We start from the raw sequence: 16,089 nt of genomic DNA, 5'->3' as shown, positions 1-16,089 counted from the left end.
TTACCCCCTCTCTTCGGATCTCTCCCTTTTGCCGCCAAGAAATTTCCTATAAACTTTCTGACTTACCTAAACTGTAATTTCAAGAGTTTTGAAAGTGACTACATGCTTGCTACATTTCTGGCGGTAGTGTTCATGGACATTTAAAAATTTTACGGGTTCGATTTGTGAGATGATTGACCTCCTTTAATAGGCACTATATTTTTTGACTTGGTGTGGTCACGCCATGTACACGCGCTTTGAAATAGTTCATATAAATGACTTGAGATTCTTCCGCCGTCGACACGTGTGGTTGACGTCACGTACCCCAGAGCGTGGGACCGAAGGTAATCACCCCCTCGTCACGTGTCAAATCCATGCTATCAAGAATCCAACTTTTAATTTAATTGTTACATTATGCATAATGTTCTTAGGGCACAAAGGTCATGGGTTCAATATATAATAGGATGTGTGTATATATGTGTGTATATTTACAGAGACAAGTGTGTGACACCAACACCGCAAAGAAGGGACGTCATCAGGCGGGAAAGAAGATGCCCCTTATAACAATTAAGGCTTGGCACTACTCCCCTTCTCCTTAAAAGGAGACTTGGCACCAGGGACTGCTGGCTGCTGGACCAAGGGACTAACCTGTGGGCCAAAGCCCAGACATAGCGGACCCGAGCCGCACCAGGCAGTGACAAGTAGGACTGATCCCCCATAATAATTGACAAAAGCTAGGTAAATGGTTATGATTGCATGACACATATTCCTAACTAAACCTCTGGTCTTTATCCAGCCCACATCCTTGCATGTGCTATCAAAAGATGTCAGGTTTTACATGTAGGCTCTTTCTTCTTTCTGCCTATGTGGTTTTTCCCTGACCCTTCAATACCATACTTCAACAACATATACCTAACACAATCTCGCCTGGTAACGTGTCTGACATGGAAACAGGCAGATACTCCTTGTATCACTTCCTACTCTACCCAGCTATCTCTTTCCTACTTAGAAATTAATAGCATGTCGGAGTCCATGTAGATTGAGTCGATGGTCACGGCGGGGGAGCGGGCTACGGGGGCCCCCCGTAAAAAAAAAACTGCGAGGTTAGTTAAGGACGAGCTGACAGTCGTAGTGAAAGGACGTACGTGCCTCTCGCTGCTCCTTCTCTCTCCTTGCCAGGCGCTCTGTACTTTTCAAGTATCAGCCAGGCACTTGTACTTATTAGTACATCTTCGAAGGAGCATTGTCTGAGCTGTAGCACTTTTCAGTGCTCGCTCTCTCTTTTCTACTCTTTCAGGAGGACCAGGATGGCGACGATAACCGTCAACATGAGACCGGTCGACTTCGACTGCAGGGAAGCCTACCGAGAACTTCAAACTAGGCTGCGCTTGGCGCCCGCTCCCGACTCCAGGCTCCCATCGCTGCTTGTGTACAACCGGTAGGGGAAGGACGTGTACCGGGAGACGATTTTTATAGTCGATCTCCTAACAGCGATTGTGGAGCTCGACGGAGAGGATCCAATCGACCATCTCATCGGCGCGGTGACCCCCGGCTGGGCAGTCGTGATCTACGCCAAGGACGCAAGCCGCCTCCGACATTACGAGAAGATGATGACCCAGCACTTCCAGGTCACCCGGCTACCAGGACTCAGGGAGCACCCGGACGTCTCAGGCTACCAGGAGGCAGCCTCGCAGACGGAGCTGGAGACCGAGGACGACGGCGCGCGCTACCCCAGTTGGAAAGCTGTACTCTACGAAGTACACGCAGACCAACAAGGCCGCCAACCAGGATCTTCGACCACCTACCAAGGCCAAATAGTCGCAGACGCAGGCCTATGAGGAAGGGCCTGTTACCCGGGCGCAAACCAGGAAAGCGCCTGTGATGGTGGAGAGCAGCACAGCAGTGGACAGGGGCGCCCCCTGGCGTTCTGAGGCCGCTGTCCAGGCGCTGCCTGCCAGCACGTCTGTCGAGCTGCAGACCTCGATGTGCGCCCCCCAGGACCGGGAACGCAGTCGAGTGCTAGCATCGACCGACGCCGCCGCCGCCAGCCAGGGGAAAGAAGAAGATGGCGACGCAACGGAGCCACCAGCTACCCCAGGGTCACCAGGCCGGGAGGAGCGCTACCAGGACGAGGCCTCTTCCCCAGCCGAGAAACAACCCCCGGGAAGTAGAAGAAGACGACGCCGGACCACGAAGCAGAAGGCGACGCTGGCCCACCGGGAGAGGGCTGCCCAGTCGCAACCCAGGACTGCACCCAGGACAGCAACCGACCGAGGAGCCAACCAGGAGAGGGCCTAACTGGGTAGCGGCAGTCAGGCGAGATTGAAATGTCCCCCTCAACAGCTCTTGCAGTGTTTCCACTGTCTGAGGTGGGGCCACCGTCAGGTCAGCTGTGGGCTCGATGTGAGGTGCAACCGCTGTGGTGGTGATCACCACTACACGGCCTGCGCAGCACTTAGGGAGGCGCCGGTGTGCGCCAACTGCTCGGGGGGCTACCCGGCCTCCCATCGCAGTTACCCTGTCTACCGGGCCATGGCGCGTGCAGAGAGGAAGGAGGCCCGGCGCCATGACCCACCCCCTTCCAGGAGGCCCCCGCCTCGGCGGGCTTGGCCTCATTCTCCGGGATCGGAGACTGGGTACGAGGTACCCCAAGGAGATGGAGCCGTGCGATAGACCCTAGTAGTACTCGACGCATGGCTCCGCAGCCGGCAAGGACCGCGCTAGTCACAGCAGTGCCCAGACGGACTAATCCCCAGGCGATGGAATGGAGAGGAATGGGTTTTTGTTTTGTGCATGTTACCTGTTCCTAACTAACACAAACTCTGGTCTCTTTCCAGCCCACATCCTTGCATGTGCTATCCAAAAGGTGTCAGGTTTTACATGTAGGCTCTTTCTTCTTTCTGCCTATGTGGTTTTTCCCTGACCCTTCAATACCATACTTCAACACTATATACCTAACACAATCTCGCCTGGTAACGTGTCTGACATGGAAACAGGCGGATACTCCTTGTATCACTTCCCACTCTACCCAGCTATCCCGCGAGGTTAGGTCATTTGGTGTTGTGAGTTCAGTGTGAGTTAGTCAAGCCGAGACGATGCGAAGAGGGTTGTCGATTTGAGTGTGAGTTACAGCCTCTGCTGTACTAGTCTGTTGGAGTGTCCACCTGTTATAACTGAGGACTCGTTCTGTATGCCTGTCGTCATGTGTGTGTCTCTTGAGCCAGCTGCTGTGAGAGAACATGGAGTGTTCTTGTGCAGCGTGGAAGAGAACACTGGATATCTGCATCGGGATGTAAGCGGATTTCTACCAGAGTGCACCTTCCTGAACTGCGAGACTGACGTGTGCAGGCTATGGACTGCGGACTGTGACAGCGGCAACGAAGTAACTGAATGATGAGTGCGACTGTAGTGCTAGTGAACGAATTCTGAGTGAATTAGTGTGAATGAACAGTAAAAATATGAGAGAGAGCGCGAACTGTGTAATTGTGTAACATGTACTATGAGTGTAAGTTGTGATCTCGGTATGCCTGTCAGTGTTAATGTGTAGAATAAATAATTAAATAATACATTTCAGAAGTTTAACGCCACCCGTTTCTGTATTCATTTACCTACCCCGCCAACGTGTTACAATACAGTACGGGGATAGTACAATACAACAAGTCTCGAGGTACCCATCCAAATCCCAAGCCTTAATAATTACAGTTCTAGACATTACCACAGGCCTCAAATGGAAGTTAAATAGTGTTAGGGAATTTTTATATACATCAGAAAATGGGTTGACAGTCGCAAGGCATGATAGCCGAGTGGCACTCACACTGGCTTCTCACCAAGCGCTGTAGTTTGTATCCCGCACAGTACATGTCTGTGTAGTTCGCATCAAAGTGGATATGATCATTATATCAACCGTCACGAAAAACTGCACTTGCTTATTTTTTATGGTCAAATGTAAGTTCCTAGAGTGAATAAGCAACATTTTATTTCTTGCTGGTTGTTTGAAGTTGCACTAACACAGGTGGGGTTTTGACAACGCTGGGGAATGAAAATACGATATAGAAGGTAGCGACCGTGCCTTTAGTTAAGGCGGCACCTCTGCATTTACCTGGTGTAAAAATGGGGGAAATTACGGGAATCTGTATTCATAGCTACCAATGGTGTTATACGAACCCAATATCTGCCGAACGTAATCTTTCGGTTGCATGACCCATACCGCGAAACCAAATCACAGTGTGAACAACGTTATTGATTTAAATTTCCCCACACGAAAGTAGTAATTAAAACAACAGTTAGATAATTCTCGAGCTGAAATTACTCAAACCGTAGTACACGCAGAGAGGTATAGAGTGGTGATTACTGTACAACTGGGCAATCATCCTCTATTAACATTAATCAGAGGGAAAAATGGAAGGGATCCGACACATCGAAAAATAAAGGTATCGGCCCCTCCCTAGATGGTAAAGCAAAGCAAAGTCATCTCCGTATAGGCCATGAAGGCCCTTGGAGGGGTGGAAGGTAAAGACTTCCACTTCGGCACTTGATGGGGTAGAGTGGTTAGCTCTACACCCGGCCGCCTTTGCCTCCAGGAATTAACCTGGTACTCATTTTTGGTGTAGGCTGAGTGAACCTCAGGGCCATGTGCACCTCCGGAAGTGGAAATCTCGTTTCTTAAATTTTACGAGCACGCCTTTACCGCCTCGGCCAGGCAGCCCCCCTTAATGTCACGGTATGAGCACCATATTTTATGTGGAACATTTGATCGCTATTACAGTTCAGATATCACTGACGAAAAACACGGATGGCACAAGGTGCAAGATCAAATAACTATTTGTATATCATAAGACAATAAGCAATCGCGTGACAAAACGACTTCTGAAGTGAAACAATACTTGTCTACTCTCCCTCGCTGTGGGTGGGGGAGGTAGAACGACACCCACGGTTTCCCCTGCCTGTCGTAAGAGGCGACGAAAAGAGGTCCCAGGGACTCTTAACATGAGAGCGTGGGTTGGCGACCACGGGGTACTTGTGCCAGGCTCCTCACTTTCCTATTTTATATCCGATATCCCGTGGTCAAACAGAAATACCTGTAAGGGCCTAGGGAGTCTTTCATTTTCTCGCCCTTCGCGGCCGATTCCTTTATTTTTCGATGTGTCGTATCCCTTCCATTTTTCCCTCTGATTAATGTTAATAGAGGATGATTGCCCAGTTGTACAATAATCACCACTCTATACCTCTCCGCGTGTACTACAGTTTGACTTTTTAAGGAATCAGTGTCTTCCGCAGTGGAATGTCGGTCGGACTCGAGAAGAGAGAAAGTAGCTGTGCTTCCAGGGACAAAACACTTAACTCACCACACACATACACGCACACATTAATTTTACCTTTTGTGTGTCATGTTATGATGGTCTTTACACTATGCGAGTCAATCATCAATAACTTTCGACAGTCTACTTTAAAAGGTACTATTGGAAGTACTTATTCCCTTTACCTCTTATTCTTCCTCTCTTCCCACAACTGGTGGGGCTCCACTCTTGCGTACTTGGCCCAATTTTACTACTCTACCTGGAGGGATGAATTCACTTTTGGGTATTTCTGTGACGGTTGGTAGTGTGATGCGTTGAATGTTAATTAACTAGTCTGCAGTTGGTTCCCGAACCAGAGGAATTAACCAGACGCTATTAAACATTTCCGACTGACAAAGAATCGAACCTAGTACCCTCAAAATCGAAGGATTCTACGCTAAACATTCAGCCAAGGAACCGCGTTTTTTCTTCCTTTTACTTTTGCTATTTGTTCTACACCGCACCGACTCAGACAGTTCTTATGACAATGATGGCTAGGATTGAGTTGGAAATGATCGTGCACTTTATCAATTAATTTTCTGGTATGAAAATAGGAAACTACAAAACCATCTTCATTGCTGTCGACATTGCGATTCGAATCCACCATCTTCCGAATGCAAGTTCACAGCTACGTGACCCTAACCGACCAGCTAACCCTCAGGTTAGGCCCTATTTCCTTTTACTGTACATTCAACTTAATTTTAGATTGACCCAAATTTCTAATTTCAGCTTTAACTTTCATGTTTGTAAACCATGCGGTATCATCAAGTTAGACGTAAGCATATCAACTGAATAAAAATTTAGAATTATTCTGCACCATTTTCCGGATGCCTCCTGATTAATTCTGTAGCTGTCAAAATTAAGACTGAAGTTTTTCTCCATATGTTCGTCGATCGCTCTTTTAGCAGGCTGCGTGTCTAAACCGATGAAGTGCGCACATTTCTTGTCTTTTATATCACAGGATCGACCTCAAGCACAATTAATTGGCATTGAAGGGTGTCCAAAGACAATGAGCCAACGTCTAGATTTATTTTTTTTTTTTTGCTAGTTGTTTTACGTCGCACCGACACAGATAGGTCTTACGGCGACGATGGGACAGGAAAGGGCTAGGAGTGGGAAGGAAGCGGCCGTGGCCTTAATTAAGGTACAGCCCCAGCATTTGCCTGGTGTGAAAATGGGAAACCACGGAAAACCATTTTCAGGGCTGTCGACAGTGGGGTTCGAACCTACTATCTCCCGAATACTGGAATACTGGCCGCACTTAAGCGACTGCAGCTATCGAGCTCGGTCTCTAGATTTATTAACATGTTAGGAACCATCATTTGCGGGATGATGTTCTAGTTCTCCGTGTCCCTTAAAATATGTAGTCTAACGGTTCAAGTAATGTTAAATAACATTATCTTTTTAACTGTAATGAGAAATCCAAGAGAAGACAACCATTCCTTGAAAGAATGAAGATATCTACAAAAGAAAGGGAGTGATAATGGAAGACTTCTTTGAATTCTCAGAGTTTATACAGTAGGAATTGGAAGAGAATAAGTGTTGATCAAGGGAGATTGGATGTAAAAATGAGAGTGAGGAGCTTGGCACAAGTAAGTAAATACAATGACAGACTTTGTTACGGGTCATTCTATGCCCCCATCCATAGAGAGAAATGAATGGGTCAGAAGTAGTATTCTTCACCGTATTCAGCCTACACCGAGCTCGATAGCTGCAGTCGCTTAAGTGCGGCCAGTATCCAGTATTCGGGAGATAGTGGGTTCGAACCCCACTGTCAGCAGCCCTGAAGATGGTTTTCCGTGGTTTCCCATTTTAACACCAGCCAAATGCTGGGTCTGCACCTTAATTAAGGCCACGGCTGCTTCCTTCCCACTCCGAGCCCTTTCCTATCCCATCGTCGCCAAAAGACCTATCTGTGTCGGTGCGACGTAAAGCAACTTGTATTCTATCCACGTACCTCTAAGAAGTTTGGCAACAAAATATCGCTGGCCTAGTTCTAATACCACGTGTCTAACAATGCTCTTCGTATCCATTAGTATTTTTAAGACTGGTCACGACTCCCCTGTCACGCATGTGTAAAGGAAAAAGGAACCTTAGATACATTCTACTGTAGGAATGCCCATATACGTCGTGCAAACGTACATTCCTATAGTAGGGTACATCAAGGTTTATTTTCCTTCACATTTCAGCATAGAAAAATGAACATAACGAAATTTGTTCTGATGGACTGCATATCCATATGTGGCTGGGAGGCGCGACAAGTCTTAAGAAAACTAATGGATACGTGGCATTAGAACTAGGCCAGCGATATGTTCATAACATGATTCTCTTCAATGTATCTGATCTTCCGTGACTCTGTCATGAGGACTCGGACATCAGAGGTTAGCGATTCTATTCTGGGCCATAAATGGTATCTAAAAGGGTTATAAACTCATTATGTTCGTACCTGTAGTAAATCTACTCGCATGTATGTATGTACGTTGTGTCCCAGCCCGAAGGATGGCTATATCCCCAACAGTTCCACCATCAGCTGTCATCGATGGCCTAGGCGTCACTGGAAGAGGCATACCAGGAAAATGAGGAGCGAGGTAGTTTCCTGTTACTATCCTCACCGACATAGATGTTGTTATTACCTATCAGTCTGCCAAGTCCACGGAAATGTATGCACCAACCGACCCTGTGAGCGACACTTTTACACCATTCATTACAGGGACTGCCTGCATTACTAGCATCGCTCATACCTCAGTCAATTTCATATTGCTAAAGTCAAGGATGAGACTGAGACAGGTCAATGACAATGACAGTCAAAGACGTAGTACATTATAATTATATCTTGCTAACGAAATAAGATTTCTCGCATAGATATGAAGTATTACTGTTCATAAATATTCGAAAACCATGAATTCATCTGATTTTTATAGGGTATGTTTATTAAGGAGAACATAATGAATTATTAACTGCCAAGTTACTACATACTGTATGTGGAATAAATCAGTAAGCTTAAATGGTAATTCGTCTGGTTTATACACCGTATAACCAGCCATACACGTCTGAGCATCAAATCAATTAACCTCTTGAGTGGAATACTTAAACGCATCATTAACTCTTGTCCGAAGATCACTAACATTTGCTGCAAACAATTATTATGCTGCATTGTAACCCAGACAAACTAGTTGTTTTTATCCCCTAAGAAGTCACATTTGGTCACTGCTGGTCGTGCTGTTGTCAAGCAAGAGTCGTTATGATTCCGTAACATAAGCAAACCACGACCTTTTTGGTGGCTTTAGTGACCACAAGAACGTTGTACACAGCAGAAGCAAACGTCTTTACTTTTCCCTCATACTAGCCAGGCTTGAGACTGGTTATGAAGTTAATACTGGCGTCTTTAAAATGCCGAGGAAATTCTTGTTTGTTCCCGATTTTTGATGAAGATGATATCGATATCCCTCGAGGGATTATATTAGAGATGGTCTTCCATTTCTAGTAGTGACCAGTTCGCAAACATCAGCCGTAACAAATTTGCAACATAAGGAAAGAATATTTACTGGGGTGCCTTATCGCTAACTTGTAGCCAATATGGAGATGCTAGAGCCACGGATCGTTAATGCCACGGTGGCTAAGGATACGTAACAGTCATTATTATAGATGGTAAGTTTTATAATCATAAAACTAAGAACTCAGCATTTAAAGAATAACATATAGAATTTTATAGCGTTATTAACGTGAGCATTTAGCATTTTTGTAGCGTTTTACTCTAGGAGTGATATTTTCGAATGGAGAATTAGATGTTAAAATATCGAAGTATCAACTGCTGTATTTTCAAGATTTCCCATTTTAAATTGAAGTAAAGTGCTAAAGGAACATATGAATTTGAAGTGAAATAGGCCTAATTGTGAACATTAACAAATATATCAATTAATATGTACCTCCTTCCTCTCAAACTGTATCTACATGTATTCAGAACACACACTTTTTGAATGTTTAACACAATTTGTTTTAATTTTACTGTAATTTAACTTGTTATCGTAATAATTAGTTCAAACATAACACTTAAAGATAATTTGGTGGAGTGACCAAACTGACTGAAGAAAAGTCAGACACGCGCACACACACATCATGGCTATTTTATTAAACACGAGAATGTCTCATGAAACGTAATTTCACTTTTATTTCGTGAAAACGTATTACACATATCGCATTTTATCGCGGATTGAAAACTACAATGGTACATTGTCTTATAAACGTCGAATGCACTTACGTTTGCGGTATTCGGCCACACTTCGCATTTATCTACCATCACCAGTCATTTTGAGTCATTCGGTGTCGGTGAGAGCAATTCTTCTGCTGTACTGGAGAATAGTTTAAAGAGCACAGAATTACACGTTTATTCCAGCTCTGAATTGCCTACTTGACTGGAGAAAGCATATCGTTCTGTGTTTAATAATATATTTTATTTCCGCTCTGAAGTTTTAATTCATTGCCCTACAATGGCGAGTATACGTTAGCCATTATCATGTATTTAAATCGTAATAATTTAGTGCTATGGCTATTTATTCAAATCTTTTGTAATTTAATTCTTCGTTCGTAGCGCTAGTGTATTTATAGACCTTATTATTACCATCTGAGGACCAACTTTTTGAAGATGGCCCAGGTTTCTTTGCTAAAATAGGACATATTGTTTATAGAAAACTCTTTCTGGTTCTTCGATCCGTAACTGTATCATTATTTTGGGAAATAATGATAATAAATGCAAGTAAGGGAAAGTCTTATCACCGCGAGAAATTTTAAATTATTTTCCAACTTCTTATTGATAGTAGACAAGATGATGGCTCTGAAATACCTTTTAACGCATTAAGTAACTGTCGCAATTCTATCTCCATATAAAGCGCAAGAATACAAAATAAAGTCATTCTCGGAGCCCAAACACGAGTCCTCCTCTAAGATCATCAATGGACGAAATTTTTTTATAACAAAAAAATACTACAATGAAAATATAGGAATCTGAACTATAATTCAAATACTATTGATTGCTAAATTGATAACTTGTAAATTATCGAATTTCTTCGTTATTTCCAAGCGAAAAAATTGTTTGTACAATGCTTGGGAAGTTTTTTTAAATTCTCACTGATGCTTGTCCTTGTTCCTTCAGTGTGTAGGACAATTAGGAACAGTAGTGTATGTTATGTGAAAATTATATATGGGCCTAATCATCTTTTTGTCTGTATTTTTTAAATATAAACTCGTACTTGTATTTCATACCGGATGGGCCAAATGACGGCCTATGTTGGATTCAGTTTTTTGACGCTTTGTCTGTTTAACAGTTACAACATCATGAAAACACGGATAGGTGGAACTTCACGAAGTTTGGTATTTTAGTTTAGGATATGGGAAAGTACGAGGATCTTAGCTATATGCTGTTTTTAAAAATTAGCAGAAAGGAGGCTTCAGAGGGCGTCTTTAAAAAATAGGTTTTACAGGAATGCTCGTGAAAAAAATTTATAATTTTTGGTCCTGTATCTTTCTTCAAAACGGTAAGAAATAAGGGAAATACCGGTGGCAGTCGTCCAAGAGTCGATAACTAACTCTACGGATAGTTACTATGGAGGTTATCTTGGTCACGTCTGAAACGCTTTGTTCTTACATCTGTCCAAATTATTATTATTATTATTATTATTATTATTATTATTATTATTATTATTATTATTATTATTATTATTATTATTATCACCGACACAGATAGGTCTTTTGACGACAATGGTATAGCAAAGGCCTAGGAGTGGGAAGGAAGCCGCCGTGACCTTCATTAAGGTACAACCCCAGCATTTGCCTGGTGTGAAAAGGGGAAACCACGGAAAACCATCTTCAGGACTGCCGACAGTCGGGTTCGAACTCACTATCTCCTGGATGCAAGCTCACAGCTGCGCGACGCTAACCAAAGGCCAACGCGGCTGGTAATAAAAGAAATGAGCACATGGTATAGGATGTTCCTCTCATTTAATATTTTAGCAGACTGATTTTTAATTTTTATCAGAATACAATTCACCTCTCACGTAGATACAACCTCTGTGGATACTAAGAACAAATATTAATCCACATGTTCAATTGTTCCTGAGAAAAGTGTACCTACGATGAATGCAGTACCAGGCGTTGTTTTATCACCTTTCAAATCGTTCAGAACATGATGACTGATGACGTTCTCTTGTTCTGCTACTTTCGCAAAGGAATTGAATTCTCGTTTAGATGCAAGAAAAAAACCACAAATATTGTGCAATATTTTTTGAAATTTGGTTTTGTGAAATCTCAATGCCGGTGTAAAAGTAGCGTTGTCTGCCTCTAACTCTGACTTTTTCCGGGATATGAAGGCTGGATCGAGGTCCACTCGGCCTACGCAATTATCAATTGAGGAGATATGTGATCGTGAGACAGCGGCCGAGGTCTAGAAAGCCAAGAATAACAGCCGAGGAAATTCGTCGTGGTGACCATATGACACGTCGTAATCTGCAGGACTTCAGGCTGAACAGTGGCCGCTTTGTAGGCCATGGCTCTTCCGGGCCTTTGTGACATGGGGTTTAGGGTTTTGAAATCTCAAAAATACCATTTTGGCCAAGCTCTCCGGTACTGTGTTTTAGAAGCCTATTACTAAGTTATATTTGAGATCTACAACAATTTAAATTCTTAATTATAAAATCTTCACATAAGTTAGAGCCAAGGAGTAGAATATTTAAAACTGAGTGAACGGGGGTCGGGAACAGCGTAGATAAAATATCCTTCTAGCAATGACATTTGAAGTCATCTTAAGTTGTTCAAAATAACTGCAGCTAATTTGATGGTCATTTTCAATTCACCGTTATTTATATGTAAATGATTTCCTTTCGTAAGTGCACACCTTCGGTTTTGTTGCAACTCTTTTCGACATCTCTGTAAACTCAGATCCTCTTTTATTTACTTCAAATATTCGTAAATTGATCAATCATAGACAGCAACAGGTCAATAATATTTTGGTTCAAGCAATATGGCGGCCACACGCGTCCATTGGCTTCAACTCAGAAGTTATATCTCATGTTTATTCGGTAGATGGAGGTTAGAATTGCTGCATACACCAGAGTGATGGAGATAATTCATTTCACTGAAAGAAGGTATTTTTCAATAAACAGTTAAAAAATTATGTCCTTCACTGTATTATTTTTGTAACCTATATCGTGTGTCAATTTCAACCTTCCAAACATTCTCGTTTTCTCAGAATCTCTGTGAAAGGTAACGGAACTCAACGATGGACATAGTTCGACCTCATGCGAGTAGGTGAAGATATACGGTCAACATGGCGAATACGTCATAATCACTTCACTCAAATAAATTTTCTTCTTTTAAGTAAAAAATTCTTAGTTTGGAAGTTTCATTGTATTTTTCCTGCAAAGTATTGATAACAACCTATACCTGATGACAATTTAAACTCTTAAAACTGTCTCGTTTTCTCAATATTGTTGTGAAAAACAGTAATAATAAGGATTATATACGAGTACATGTTAAATATTTAGGGTAAAGTGGATTTAATGTCGAGAAGTGTTTTGCGGTCTCAGATGCAAATATTACTAAGCACTTGGAGGGCATAAAGAGAGACCTACTGTAGCTATGATAAATACTAGATCAGTATCGTAAGATAGGTAGATGCATATCATACAGACTAAGAGTGAATTTATCCGTATATCGGCCAATGCCTTTGAAGGTGATGTCACGATTACTCTAAGCGACTATTTATTCATCTGAAAAAAGTAAAAGCATTACAACACGCTTTATTTCAGCTATACAGAACCTAAAACATAGCACTTCACCATTCAATTTACGAATTATACAGAATTTGGAATTTTAAGGATATTTCAAAGTCCCAGTTCTGCGTAAAATAGCCAGTAAATGGTCAACGAAAATGTAATCATGCACATGCTAAGTGATTGTCCTGTCAATGACGGGTATAACTATTAGTATCTTTACAGCCTGCTTGTAATTATTTCCTTACTGATTAATACCACTGTCTTGAAGTCGAATGTATGGGCTTTAGGAACGTCGTTCACTATTTTGCCCACTAGCTATAGGCTTATTGAAACGGATGATATATCGCTTGATGAACTGATAATATTAACACACTTAAAGAAATATAAACGATCTATAGATACTTCAGGACGCAAAGTGCATTTTGCATTAATGCGTTGGAATTTGTTACGCTGGTTAATGGACCTCACATTCAAATTCTTAGGGGGAATCTAACTCAAGGAGGGGACATTCCACGTCAGCTTGGACATAATGATGAGGATTTCTTTACATACGAACATTTTAAAAGAGATTTAAAATAACTTCAACGTCAAGATTATGTAAATAATTCCTAAGAGTAACTGCGCTTGCAGAAGAAGTCCTTAAATTTCTCTCAAATTTACCCTTTGCGACTTCTGAGGTTTGTATTTCAGTAATCTTTCGAGAGAAAAAAAAAATACTATTTTATTTTCGCCCGTGTAATATGGATTTTTTTCATGACATTTATTTATTTAGCATACAGCTTTACTATTACAATACCGGGCGAGTTGGCCGTGCGCGTAGAGGCGCGCGGCTGTGAGCTTGCATCCGGGAGATAGTAGGTTCGAATCCCACTATCGGCAGCCCTGAAGATGGTTTTCCGTGGTTTCCCATTTTCACACCAGGCAAATGCTGGGGCTGTACCTTAATTAAGGCCACGGCCGCTTCCTTCCAACTCCTAGGCCTTTCCTATCCCATCGTCGCCATAAGACCTATCTGTGTCGGTGCGACGTAAAGCCCCTAGAAAAAAAATACTATTACAATACATACATACATGCTAAATGATTTAGGAAAACAAGACAAACTATATCTTTATACCTAGTTTGCTTATATAACTAATTGTCTCTAGAAACACATGAGCAAAACCAGTAATGTTTCCACTGTACTTTCATTTTGGACACTCGGTGATAATATGCTGGATGGTCTGCTGAGAGGCACCACAATCGCAGGTAGATGTAGAAATTATTTTCCATTTGTAGTGAAAATATGCGCAGTTACCATGACCTGATCTTATCCTGTTGAGAGTAGACCATGTTTTCCGAGGAATCTCAAATCCAGGTGACAACGATGAACCAATACGTGGCAGAGTTGACTCAGGCCCAGTATCTTGCATTCCCTCCCATTCTTTACTTATTTTGAAGTTGGTATTCTTCAATTCTATTGCAGTTCTTATTGATGGATTTTGAGACCGTAGACGATTCAGACGGACGTCGGCGATGTCGCCATGTACCACTAATTATGGATTATTAATTATTTTCTTGAACTCCCTGAAGAGAGCGTTCTTAAGTCGAAGATCTGATGGGAAAATACGGATGAGGATAGGTAGAAAATACGTAGGTGTAGACCTTATTGTGCCGTTGATGTGTCGCATCGTGGTGTTGAGCTGCGTATCTATGAAGTTGGTGTGAGGGCTGTTCAGTCAAACAGGAACATAGTACTCGGCACCCGAAAACACAAGCCCCAAGGCTGTGCACAGAACTAAAGTTACCGTTCGATTACATTGTTGCGAGATTTTACTTTGGACTGGATGTTGCGAAGGTGTTATCTAAACGAGAGCGGTCTCGCTAAGGGGACGCCTAGATATTTAGGGGATATATTATGTCTCAGTAATTGATTTCCAAGGTACATCTGCAATTCTTTATTAGTCACATTTCTGTTTAGATTGAAGCAACATACTTCCGTTTTATTGGCATTAGGTGAAAGTCTCCACAACTTAAAGTACTGTACAAACTCCGTAGTCATCTCAAATTTCTCGAATGTTGTATCTCTAGTAGCAAGAGCCCAATCATCGGCATAACCAAATTTTCTTGAACGTGTGGCAGGCATATCTGAGACATGTAAGCTAAATAAGATTGGAGCATGGACAGAATCCTGAGGAAGTCCATTTAGTGATATTTTAGTTTTAACTGTATTACCCATACATACATGGAAAAGTCTTTGGCTAAGCATGTTATTCAGAAACATGAGGAGTAAGACATCCTTCCAGACTGTGCCATAGGCTGCCATCAGATCAATAAAAGCCATCGATGTATTAATCTTTCTCTGATAGCCTGCTTTATGAAAGTTGCGAGAGGCATTATTGAGGCTGTGGTGCTTCTGTTCAGTCAGAATCCTGCTTGCTCCACTGAGATTTTCTTGAATAGCTCTGGGCCAATTCTATAGAGAAGGAGCTTTTCTTGTAATTTATCTCACAGTAAGTAGTATAAAAGGGTGATATGTGTGTGTTGTTCACTATATTATCGAGACAATCACTAAAATTATAATGTTATTTTTATTTCAGAATGGAAACAATATCCGAGCAACCGACGCGAAATCGGGAGGTTGTGGGTTTGGATCCCACTGGTGTCCGGTTGGCCATTTTTGTTAACATCTCTTCAACACGTACTAAATGTACGTAGCACGACCCATACTGTAGGTCGAAAGTCAGTTTAGAATATCCGAGTACTTCAATGCTTTTATTTTCAGCAATTGAATAAAACTCGTTGTCAAATTAATGATGCGATGAATGAAATACGAATGAACGTTAATAAAGAATTGCAATTGTGATGTTAAGCTCCCACAAGAAGCATGTAGCTATTCAACAATGCAGCGCGTGTTCAACTGAAGTGCATAGAGATTTCAGATCGTGTAGGGTTGCAAAAGTGTAGGCTGAAGTTTCGAAAACTGAACAAATAAATTCACCTCCAGACAAGTACAGGAAAATTCTCAAAGT

The sequence above is a fragment of the Anabrus simplex genome, chromosome 1, assembly GCF_040414725.1.
Source record: "Anabrus simplex isolate iqAnaSimp1 chromosome 1, ASM4041472v1, whole genome shotgun sequence".
Taxonomy (NCBI): Eukaryota; Metazoa; Arthropoda; class Insecta; order Orthoptera; family Tettigoniidae; genus Anabrus; species Anabrus simplex.
Note: the sequence above shows the minus strand (reverse complement) of the source record.